General features: G+C 45.7%; 1 long non-coding RNA gene across 3 annotated transcripts; it reads right to left on the bottom strand.

The window, feature by feature from the left end:
- Window positions 1-3343: 3343 nt before the first annotated feature.
- LOC127306324 (uncharacterized) lies at window positions 3344-6296 on the bottom strand. Of its 3 annotated transcripts, none has more exons than XR_007854603.2 (3): window positions 5716-6063; window positions 4543-5629; window positions 3344-3937 (listed from the first exon to the last, which is right to left on the bottom strand). It is a non-coding gene; the product is annotated as an uncharacterized lncRNA (long non-coding RNA). The 3 variants fall into 3 exon arrangements; XR_007854604.2 differs by having other exon boundaries at window positions 3344-5484; window positions 5580-5629; window positions 5716-6055; XR_007854602.1 differs by having other exon boundaries at window positions 3344-5629; window positions 5716-6296.
- Window positions 6297-9367: the final 3071 nt, after the last annotated feature.

The raw sequence follows: 9367 nt of genomic DNA, 5'->3' as shown, positions 1-9367 counted from the left end.
TTAGCGTCCAGCGTTGTACCGGGGACGTTTAGGTGATATTTTAAATTTTGCAATCTTTATTTTTTACACCAGAAGCGTTCCCGTAAGCGTCTATAACTGTAGATGCCCTTAGGTGTACCAAAATTGTGAACCGTCCTTCGTGCATGGCCCGTGCTTGAGGCACGAGACATGCACACGGTGGTCGCAGACTCTCAGTGAGGCAGGAGGGAGGATTGGAGCCGTGTGTTGTGTGTAGGTTCACGCACCGCGGGCACGATACGGAGCCATGGAGAGAGGGGTGCTCGGCCGGCTCAGTGTTGGCACGTGGAGGTAGACGCGAGGCACGGGTATTTTTTAATAAAGAAAATCATATATCGATTAATGCAGAGGCCGGAAATGCTACATTTTGAACTAAAAAAAAGTGAACGGCACGGGTGACAAGGACGGGACAAGGACCTGAACAATCTCCATCTCCATGGCCATGACTTAGGGGGTGCGGATAGAGCTCATTTCCCCCTTCCTCTCTCTTTACCGTGAACAGTAGTTGAGAGTCCCCTCCTTTCCTCCGGGCCGATCCCGACCCCTCTCCGGCGGCTCTGCCGGCCGGAGATGGCGACGGGAAGGCGCCGGCGTAGATGTAGGTTGTAGTAGTAGGCCCGTAGTGGCGTCTTGGAGTAGGTCACCAGCTCTCTCTCACCAGATCTGGTGCATCCTGTTGTTGGGCGGTGCGGCGGCGTGGCTCTGGTGGCGAGGGCGGCGGCTGCGGCGCAACTTCGACGCAGGCATCTCGGCGAATAAGGTGGGTTGGAGCTCGTGCTTCTCGGCGTGCAGGCGCCACATCGGGAAGCAGATCGGGGTGGCTCGCTGCTCGCGTCCATGGTGGGCGCCCAGCGGAGTTACTATGACGAGCTCGGTCAATAAGCGCTTCCTCCAGCTGCTGCATCTTCTTCTTCTCCTTGGTGTCCTCTTGGCCGACCGTGGCGGCGAGGGGCAGGACACCGACGGCGGTAAGGAGTTGGTGGCGGCTGGCAAATCATTTGCTGCTACTTCGATCTTTCACACGGTGGCCAAGGACTGGTCATCGACTTTGTTTGGCCTTGATCTTGTAGTTCATCGGCGGAGGACCGATGCCGGTGGCCATCGCTGCCCTGCCTCTGCATCTTATGGTCGAAAGGCGACCCTCCTCTCCATCTCCTTCCCAGAGACCAAGCAGTCCGAGGGGAAGGCCTTCTGCTCCAGCCACGACGCCGAACCAAGTGGTTCGTCCCCGGCGCCGGTGTCTCTTCTGTGGTGGAGCGATGCATCGACGACCTTCAGGCGCGAAGCTGACAAGGAAGGACCTGATTGCTTTTCCTACAATCTTTCTAGGATCCTTTCTGTAAAATTTCCGTCCTTATCCAGAAATCCCCTGTTCTGTGGGGGTTTTTCTGCAAAATGTACTCTCCGCCTCGGTAATTCTAGCTGCTTCTAGGATCTTTGGACCCTTTCCTGGTAAAAAAAAAAACATCTCCCTGGCCATGGACTCGTGCCTGCGCTTTTCTCACTCTCGATGTCGATCGGGAGGGTAGGTTGTAAAGGCCAGCTGGTGAAGGGCTGAGGCGGCACGCATCTGATCATGGCGCGGCGTGGATCGTGCGTGCATCGCCGGCGCCATCGCTGTCTCTCGTTTAATTCGGGAGATCGGCACATGACAAGCATGAGATGGATCGATCGGGGGCGCACGCGCCGGCCGGCTGCTGTGCTATGCTGCCAGGGAAGCTCCGGCGACGGTTGTCAGCATGTGCGCGAGCGCAAGCAACGGACGGGAGACGCTCGGGAGGCCCACCACCTCCACTCGGTCTCGTGGGCTCGCCGGCGGAGCACGTGAGCCAGCTAGCTAGCCTAGCCATCTCCTTTTCTTTTCGTCTCCCTCCAGCGCGCGCGCACGGCATCCATCCCCATCGAGCGGTGGTTAGCAACGTCACCGGTTAGCGACGAATCCATCTCAATAATTACATATGCCGGAAGTTTGCCAAAATATACATCGAATACTGTCCATGAGAAGCAAAATTTGCTGCCCATGAACTCGCGGAACTCACCTGTACGTCTCCTCCATCGGCCGGAGATATATATGTGAGTTGAGTTGTGGTGTGTTACACGAGGTGTGTCCAGCTTGTGTATTAGAGTTGTTCATGTATGATTGTAAAAAATAACAAATAAAGCTCACCTTTCCGTAAAACATATGTTGTTTGAAATTTTAATGCCTTTGAAATACCCATTAAGCATGGTTGATATATAGTATTAAAAAATTGCAAGAAAAAACACATATCTCATATCTTCCCCCTTATAAAGAATTTAGGCTCCTTGAACAGAAGTCTCCAATTCTTGATTACTAGATGACCCGGCGCGCCCCGGCGCAGAGGCAAAAGCGAGACAAAACTGGAACCATAAGATGTAATCGGTTAAGAAGGAGCGTTATTTTCATCAGAAGTACATAAGGAGTAGCGTTTTTTATTTAATTAATTTAAAAACACCAGGAAGGGGCAAATAATTTAGATCTCCGACCTAATAGAAACATGAGCATCACAATACTGAAGTTCCAATACAAAAATGGCAATAACAACAATCCTCGCATGGAAATTTAGCTAATGTTCAAAGGCACCGTCCTATGACCCGGTGCAGATCAATCATTCAAAGCAGGGACCGGCCTTCACCGAGGAGGACAATGGTGATGGTAGCGAGGTAAAGTCGATTTTCTTGGGTTTATGTTTTTGTGGCAAAGCCGAGACTTGTATGCAATGTTGCCACCAACATATCCTTCTAAATAATCATCGGTATGGTAATAAAGTACATTTGACCATGGTTGGTGAAGATTTATAATGGAGCTGAGCCAATGGTTCGAGCAAGCGGGTTAAATTGAGAGCGCCGGCTTGTTGCTGAAGAAGAGCGTGGAATAGCAGCCAGCCAGGAAGAAGACTGCGTGCAAAAACCTAGATCGCAGCCAGGAAGAAGACTGCGTGCAAAAACCTAGATCGACCCTAACGCCTCTATCACACCCCTTATTTTGACTCCTGTGAACCTTGATGGGCTTGATGCGTGCATCATACTGGCCATCCTGTCACGTTGGTTTAAAAGTAGTCCGATTGTCATTTCAGAATGCTCAAATGGGCAAGACAAATATACAGAAGGACCTAAGTGGCATATCTTACATCAATTTTCAATCTTTTTTTTAGCTGTTTCGTGATGTTTTTCTCTATTTCGAAACGCTGCTGTAACTTCAACCCCCAGCGAGAGATACTTAACTTATCTCTGTGATTGTCAAGTGTGAACAAACATGAGCTGCCATCACCTGACTTCATATTAGCAGCTTTAACAATATAAAACATATACAAATAGAACACCAGCAATATATGAAAATATATGGTTCTTAAATGCCTAGATAATATTACCAGCTTCATATAATAGAAGATACTACTTGACTTTCTGGAGTGTTACATACACGCACACTATTTGGAGTCTTCCATTTTGAAGTTCTTGGACAGACCAACTAACCTAAGGAGAAGCATACAAAAGCAAACACCTAGCACTTAAGTTACTTGGTCAATATTGCTAATTACATATTAGAAGGCACACTATTTCCGCCAAGGATTAGAACATCTCGATAGAAGGTGCTAGGGTTACTGACAACTCTGGTAGAGTTTGCCCTCATCCAGGTGGATAGCAGGCTTCAACAGTGTGATTGAATGATGCCCATCTCACTTTTAAGCTGTTAGTTGTCACACGTATAAGAAACTGATATTTGTAGGATAAAACGGCAGCCAGCTCAGGCTATGTATGCCTAATTTGAGCATCTACAACAGCTAGATTAGCAATTGGAACCATGTCTCAGTAATTATCCGTATAGGCCACGCCAATGATATCCTGGGCAACTCTTCCAATCAAAGTGAATTCAGACTCAACCAATTAGGTGCATCTGTACCTAGTAAGCAGAATACAGAGTCAATATTCACATACTATTGCGATGGAACTAAAATACTATAGAGCATGCAAGCTAAAGGACTTGATGCCGAGCTTACTCCAGGGATGCATATATGCAAAAGAAAACCCAATGTTTTAGCATGTGTATTTGTCAAGATGGGCAGTACTGTGTCAAATCCTCCGACATGACTCAAAATCAAGTTCAAATTAAGGCAGTAGAATATAGGTCAATGCTCAATACTGTATATGCATGAAGCAAATGAGTGCTTGCTGAGAAGAATTACAAACATACTATATAAGAAATGATGAGCCAAGGGATGCCCATACTTATTGACCTCAATAATAATGTGCAGTATTCATCTGCGTACAAATTATGCCTAGACATTACATAATTTCCTTTCTTAATAAAGATTCAGTTTTAACTAAGAAAGAGGATGTAGAATTACTTGTTTGGATAGCCTTATCGCTATGTTAAACAATAATGAACATTGAGGTGGCTAAGAGGCATATCATTCAAGTGGAAACTAAAAGAATTCATCTTGTATGCATTGGATAAAGAGGAATCAGTAACTTGGAAGCATTTGAGAGGAAGTGCTTGCTAAGAACCTTGATAGACGGTCGCAAAGTGTAGGCAACACCTGCAGCAAAACTTAGGACATCAGACCCGATTCAAATGACAGATCATGCTCACCAGTAAATCCGTGAATGCATGACTACTGGATATATAACTGTTTGGTACTTATTACTACCGTACCATGTAGTACAAAAAATTAGGACATCAGGCCTGAGTGACTAAGTCAAAAAAGACAGCCTTTTTTTTCAAGAACCGGAAACAAATGTTCCCTATTTTTCCATTAAGATTAAGCAAATTCCACCGGTAAATCCGTGAGTGCATGATTACTGAATTTATAGTTGGTTGCAGCTTACAACCATACTATGTAGTACAAAAACTTAGGACATAAGACCTCAGTGGCTAAGCCAAAAGACAAATTAAGTCCACCAGTAATTCCATGAGTGCATGCTACTGAATTTATAGATGTTTTCTACTTACTACTGTACCATGTAGTACACTTCAAATATTTCCAAAACCCATGTCTTCAAAGGCCAGTATTATATATATAAACTAATTGTGGCAAGTAGAACTGTAGAACACACTTTCTTCTATCTCTGAAAAGGTTAAAAGAATGACAACCACCAAGTAGCAATGCAATCCTGTAGCTTATAAGGAAATCATCTTGTCCAGCATGTAGTATTGAACCAAGTATTCTCTAGAACCTTATAGATCAAATACAAATAGCAAGACTCAGAGAATGCCACTTCTAAAGGTACAAAGAGGGGAAATAGCAATATTGCCAAAGGGAATGCCACTTTTAAATCTTTTAGAGCAGAAAGACATCAATATTGCTCCCTGCGAAGATCATATACATCACTGATACAATGTAATTTACTAAATAAATATGGACTCAGATCTGTGGTTTTTCAAATAGCAAAACCAAATCTAAAGCTGCAGATGTGATTACTTGTAGAACCAACCTCATCTCATTGTCCCTGCAGATTTACACCGCCGGGAACAGAAGGTATGTCATAAGCATCAAGAAAAAAATCTCGTTCTCAAAAAAGAAATTACTTTGAGCAGATCAAACCTGCACAAATCCACCAACTCCTGTCGATCCATGCTTAATTCATCTCAGATCTTAGAAAAAAAAAATCACTAAATTAGACCCAGATGCTAAGCACATGGAGAGACTAATCACCAGGGAGGAAGAAGGGAACGCCAACCAGATTTTTTGGCGAGATCTGCGAGCACCTCTTCTCTGCCTCATTCAGCAGCTATTAAGGGAGGAGCAGAAAACGAGCCAGGGAAGGAGATCTCGAGCCCCAGCCGGCTGTGGACAACCTTCTCAAGCAGGTGCACCGCCATCCTCCTCGACCGCGGCCGTCCCCGTCTTGACCATCCATCCGGCTCCATTCGCTCGCCTCCGCCCTCTCCGGCCTCACATGGCCACATGGGGCTAGCTTGGGGGAGAGAGGCCGCCCCTGGGAGCCTGGGAGGAGAGACGGGATTGGGTATGAGAGGAGGAGCAGGGATTGGGGAGAGCGATCTACGTTTTCACCAGCAAGGCGACCGAACAGCAGTAGATGCCTCTCACCCCTGGCCCCCGCACGTAGCTGAGCCCACGCGTCATGGACTCTTTCGGAAGCTTACGAAGTGAGGAAAATTTTCACAGATCCAACGGTTGAAGTGAAAAGCGGAGCAGCTTTTTTACTGTGGCACGACCAATGAACGGATCAGATGAAATCCCCCCTTCAAACCCCTTGGCTGGCCGAGTTGCCCAGGCTCCTTTATAGGAGTAATCCGCGGAATAAACCACTAGATTTATTCCATATACAGCCAAGTTTGGTTATCAAAGATCAAAGCATGCATTTCTATTTTTCCACATACTCCACGCTAGAGTTTGGTTGTCGCACATAAAGTTTTGAATTGATTTCTTTATGACATAATAACCACCTGTTTTACAAATCTGCAATCTAAGAAGACATTAAGTCAGTTGTTCTATTACATATAATGTACACACTATCACTTTTGAAGTCAGTTTGACTTTGCATTTTTTTGTAGATTTCTAGTCATAAAAATTACTAACATTCTATTTTTGTTGTGATGCATATATCATTTATTTATACTAGACTTTTTTATTTTGTATATCTTATTTCTTAATGTATGACATTATCTATTTCTATTTGTTTTCAAAGAATTTTCTTACCACAAAGTGAGGAAAACTTACACTAATTTTAAATAATACGAGCATATTTGCAACAAAGTGATGTTAGTTTTTCATGTTGACTGTTATCAAGCCTTTCGTGAACCGATTAATGGATTCCTTTGGATTAGCTAGCTAGAGAATTATGGTTACATGCATATTATAATGTTTATTTTCTCGCCCTTAAATATCTTAATAGACATCTATATGGTCTAGAAGTATCACGATATATAGAATGGGGTGCACAATTGCATATCTCATGTACATGAAAATAGAAATATCTAGATTATACCATTGTTGCTGTTTTACTGGTTCTTTCAAGGACACATATGTCTTCTTGGTTAATAACCAGAGACACCAGATGCATACTTTGTACTTTGTATTGACGTCGGCTCTGCCATCGCACGATTACTGCTACGAACTTTGTAAAACAACACTCCTAAAGGAAAAGGTGAGTGGCTTTTATTTCCTCTTTCTCTTTCCCTATCCTTTCTTAGGCTTTGAGAGTCACCCCTGTTCACCCGCCGCCGCTTCTCTCTGTTAGAGCAATATGCGTGTTGTATTATCAGGGGGCCAAAGGCCACAATATATAGTACATGTACAGGTGCAAATATGCAGGAAGCCCCCTAACATCTGGGGAAACTACAATATACAAATATATACATCTAACACCCCCCCTCAAACTCACGGTGGATCCACAACACTGAGTTTGGAGAGTAAGAAATCATGCTGCGCTCGAGTCTGTGCCTTCGTAAAGAAATCCGCCAACTGCAAATCTGAAGGCACATAATGAACCGCAACAACATCATCCTGCACCTGAGCACGTGTGTAAAAGGCATCAACACCAATATGCTTGGTCAGCTCATGCTTGACCGGATCACGTGCAATACTGATAGCACCTGTACTGTCAGACAAAAGCGGAGTGGGTGTCATAACAGAGACCCCAAAATCTGCAAGCAACCACCGTAACCAGGTCACCTCAGCAATCAACAAAGCCATAGCCCGCAACTCAGCCTCAACACTCGAACGGGAAACTGCTACCTGTTTCTTCGTCTTTCAAGCAACAAGCGAACCACCAAGAAACACACAGTAAGCAGAAAGGGAACGACGATCCGTAGGATCACTCGCCCACGTAGCATCCGAGCAGCACTGGAGCTGGAGAGAGCTGGTACGAAGAAAGAAAAGGCGACGAGTAATCGTGCCACGAAGATAACGAAGAACACGAAGGAGATGACTATAGTGAACAGTGGTAGGAGCTGAGACAAACTGACTCAGAATATGAACAGGATAAGAAATATCAGGACGAGTGACAGCAAGATAAACAAGACTCCCAACAAGATGGCGATAACGGGTAGGATCAGGAAGAGGATCACCGTCAGTAGGACGAAGCTTAACATTAAGCTCCATGGGAGTATCAACCGTGCGCTCATCCCCAAGAGCAGCACGAGCAAGAAGATCCTGAATGTACTTTTCCCGAGAGATAAAAAAGCCATCAGAAGTAGAGGAAATCTCAATGCCAAGAAAATAGCGAAGAGGACCAAGATCAGTCATTAGAAACTGATCGCGAAGACGAGCCTTAACAAAGGCAATATACTCAGGATCATCACCAGTAATGATCATATCATCAACATAGAGAAGAAGAAGAGTACGTCCACGAGGAGAAGTGTGAACAAAGAGTGCTGGATCATGAAGACTAGGAGAGAAACCAGCAGCAGTCACCACAGAGGCGAAGCGCTCAAACCAGGCACGAGGGGCCTGTTTGAGACCATAGAGAGAACGTCGAAGACGACAAACCATCCCATCGGGAACAGAATACCCAGGAGGAGGCTGCATGTAAACCTCCTCGCTCAACTCACCATTAAGAAAAGCATTCTGAACATCAAGCTGGGAGACAGACCAGCGGCGAACAGAAGCAACAGTAAGAAGGGTACGCACAGTAGTCATATGAGCCACAGGGGCAAAAGTCTCATCATAGTCACGGCCGTGCTCCTGCTGAAAACCACGAGCCACAAGACGCGCTTTATAGCGCTCAAGAGATCCATCAGAGCGAGTCTTAATTTTATAGACCCACTTACACGTGATAGGACGAACACCAGAAGAGGGAGAAACAAGATCCCAAGTGCCAGTGCGCTCAAGCGCAGCGATCTCCTCAGCCATGGCAAGCTGCCATTCAAGATGACGCTCGGCATCCCGATAAGAAGTCGGTTCGGAAACAACAGAGAGACCATACTGACTAGGAGAATAACGAACTGGAGCACGACGCTGACGAACAGGCCGTGAAGGAGGAAGCTCATCGGGAGAAGACAACTCATCAGAAGAAGAAGGGACAGCATCGGAAGGATCCAAAGCCGGAGAACGAGGAGTGCTAGGTGGACTAGACGAACGAGAGGATGGCGCCGAAGGGGGCGCATCAGAAGTAGGAGGGAGAGGAGGAGGGACAGCAGGGGGTGCATCCGGAAAAAGAAGAAAAGAGATATCATCCACCGGGTAAGTACCCGAGGTGGGGCGAGGATAGAAGGGACGCGTCTCATCAAACGTGACGTCACGAGAGATGCGCATCCGATGACCAACAGGGTCCCAACAGCGATAGCCCTTATGCTCATCACTGTATCCAAGAAAAACACACTCAACAGACTGAGCGGTCAGTTTGGTGCGTTCGCGAGGAGGGAGAA

This window comes from Lolium perenne, chromosome 6, assembly GCF_019359855.2.
Source record: "Lolium perenne isolate Kyuss_39 chromosome 6, Kyuss_2.0, whole genome shotgun sequence".
Classification (NCBI taxonomy): Eukaryota; Viridiplantae; Streptophyta; class Magnoliopsida; order Poales; family Poaceae; genus Lolium; species Lolium perenne.
This window is presented reverse-complemented; position numbering and strand designations above follow the sequence as displayed.